Source organism: Triturus cristatus, chromosome 6 (genome assembly GCF_964204655.1).
Source record: "Triturus cristatus chromosome 6, aTriCri1.1, whole genome shotgun sequence".
In the NCBI taxonomy this organism is placed as follows: domain Eukaryota; kingdom Metazoa; phylum Chordata; class Amphibia; order Caudata; family Salamandridae; genus Triturus; species Triturus cristatus.
Window position 1 is genome coordinate 1,040,123,794 of NC_140589.1, and position 3,124 is coordinate 1,040,126,917.

The 3,124-nt window shown below is 37.4% G+C and overlaps 1 long non-coding RNA gene across 1 annotated transcript; it reads left to right on the top strand.

Annotated features, from left to right (window-relative positions):
- The first annotated feature begins 1,958 nt into the window (after nucleotides 1-1,958).
- Nucleotides 1,959-2,520, top strand: LOC146820957 (uncharacterized). Its single transcript, XR_014962646.1, has 3 exons — nucleotides 1,959-2,041; nucleotides 2,188-2,313; nucleotides 2,409-2,520. It is a non-coding gene; the product is annotated as an uncharacterized LOC146820957 (long non-coding RNA).
- The last annotated feature ends 604 nt before the right edge of the window (nucleotides 2,521-3,124 follow it).

Below are 3,124 nucleotides of genomic sequence, written 5' to 3' on the forward strand. Positions count from 1 at the left end.
TGAGCTAGAACTCTTTTTAGAATGGATCAACCTGGGGGATCCAAACTTAAAATTCACAGCGCATTCTAGTAATTCCCATGTGGAATTCCTGGATATAAAAATAAAAAAACGTTGCAGAGGTGCTACATGTTGAGCTTTTTTCAAAACCGACTGACAAAAACACCTTACTTACGTATAATAGCAACCATCCGCGATCTCAGAAGGATAACATTCCCTTCGGGGAGTTCCTGAGACTGCGACAAAACGTTACCACACTGTCGGACTTCCACCATCATGCGGAAATACTCACGAATAAACTAAAAGCTAGAGGGTATCCAGGAAAGCTTATCAAACACTCATTAAAAAGGGCAAGGTTTTATAACAGAGATTGCTTATTAGAAACCAACAAAAATAAAAAGGACATATCAAGCGGTAGAATTGTCTTTGTCTCAAAATTTTCAAATATGAGTAACCAAATTAATAATATAGTCAACAGAAATTGGAAAATTCTAAATTACGAAGCGAATAACAAATGAGAGAAACCGTTGTTTTCATTTAGACGAAACAAAACCATCCGCAATTCCCTAGTGAATACATACAAACAGACACATGACACTCAGACTACATTAACAGGAGAGAGAGCAAGGGGTAACCACAAATGTGGTACTTGCTCTATCTGCGCAGAGTGCATTGAAACTAAAAGCATAACACATAATAATAAGAAAATGTGGGCAAAATCTCTGAATAACTGTCGCAGCAAAAATGTAATCTATCTCTGGATCTGTCCTTGTGGATTAGGATACGTAGGGGAGACAAGCAGAGAACTCCGCATTCGCCTGTTGGAGCACAAGTCTGCAATCAGGAATAATAAAGCAAATGCTCCGCTCACAGACCATTATGAACAATTGAAACATGACTGTGATCAATTTCAATGGTTCATACTGGAAAAGGTGACAATAAATAGGAGAGGGGGCGACTTGAATGCTAAAAGGAAACAACGGGAGCAATGGTTTATGTGCCAGTTAAATACAGTTGACAGGCGACTAAACTCTAAGGAAGATTGGATGAGCATCATCACTAGATAATAAATATGCCACAGTAGCTGTATGCAAGCTTAAATTGAGGACAGGTTTCTGGTATATAAAAAGACATGGAGATATTAGTAACGTGCATTTTAGAGCATGGGATTTGGGGAGCCTTCGAGCACCCCTTAAATATGTAGAGAGGTGGTATTGATTACTATAATAAACTGTGCGAGCTATGTGAGAGAGTCTTATTATACTTAGGAGCAGTCTTAGGTAGAAAAGACATAACGGTAAGGGTGCAACTTATATTTATGAGCAGGGGATATGTGGTTGCTTCTCTAGCACTCTAATAAAATTGAACTCTGTGTTATAAACCAGTCTAAGGACCGCATTGACCACATTGAGTCATATGATTTAGTTCTATAACAATTAGGAGTGGGTATTTGAGAAAAAAAAAATATGATGATGTTACAGCAATTTTAAATCAAGATGAGTAGGTATGTTGAAGCCTTTGCGATATCGTTTAAAAAATATTGTGGTTAAGGTTAATATCCATTACAAGGTCAATACCAAACATAATGATCTGAGACAATAAATATACATAAAAAATTGGGTTAATATTTGGCCAATTGGATAAGATTACTAATTCAGTTGAGCCTATGAATGTGCAATAAAGTTTTAGACGTAATCGACAAAATGAAAAAAACAAATGAGAGAAGCAAGGATATGAATCAGTGAACTCGTGATGAGTAAGCCAAAAGTTGGAATTTAAATAAACATATGAAATAAATTGCTTTTATAGAATAACTCCAATAGCGATGTTTCCCGAAACTGTATGACATAAGGAATTTAGAATTAGTACATAAAGATAGGGATTGAAAAGAAACGCGATAAAACTAGCCCATAGTTGGTCACGTGTAAATTAGGACCAATCGGCAATTAAGTTAGTGAGGTCAAATAGCAGTACGCGATAGAGAGCAGCGGAACAAACAACGAGAAAACATTTCCGCATTAACGAAATTGCCTGCACGCCACAGGTAAGACAAATACGAGGCATAATAGTGGGTAGGGAATTTCGTCTATCGCTTTAGATTTATTTAAGAGCACGTCTTATCAGACGTACGCTGGGTGAGCGATAAACAGCAACGACTTAAGGGGCAATTTTCTAATCCTCTCGTTCTAGGAGAAGGTGGTTTATGGAACAGGGAGGATCGCTGTAGACCCGGAATTCTTTTCCCCTATGTCCGGTGCGTAACACATAAAAATTAGAATCAAAGAAGGCGTGAAAAGCACCAGCATCAACTTTAAGGTAGGCAACTAGTGAGAAAGTCGTATGGTCAAACGGGTGAAGTCGGGAGTGGCGAATTTAGAATGGACACGACTGTGAATATACATGTTTTGTAGATTACAGAAAACCACGCAGAAAGTTTGAACGGCTCACCATAATCAAAAGGAAGAGCGACTATATATTTTTAGTAGACTGAACCAAGGAAAAGAAAAAAGTGGAAGTATAAGAAGGTGAGAACCCTGGTATAAAGATAACATGAGCCACCCAGATCTAAACATAAAAATGTAGGTGGATAAGAGTGAAACATATACATCAAAGTATATTTTAACATTAAACTGGCAGGTTTTCCATGAAAATCAGGGGTACCTGGAATTGATGATAGGGAAGAGGAGAAGGAAATAAGGTCTAAATTGGATAACTGATTGATATATTTATCTCATTACAGGATTGAAATATTGAACATTGAGTTTGAGAAAACCCTCAACAATGGTCTTGACAAAGATTGTGGCATAAAAACAAGCCCATCGAAACGCGTCGACGCATAGAAAAAGCACAATCCACGGAACGGGTTCCTACCTGTAGATATGAATGTATTAATATCTCATAAGGGGTACAATCGTAGTTGTGTTCAAGTGGATGTGCAATATATGACAAAGTGTACTGTCTTTTCATGTTGTGTTTTCTCGGTTATGCGGGTTCATAACAGGGTATTTTTGTTTCTTTGATTATTGTGCAAGAATTTAAGCTTTGTCTTAGGGTCTTCCCTGTATATTCCCAATTTGTTTCCTCGTTTGTCACCAAAAGGAAAAATCTATTGTCTAGATCAGTGCAA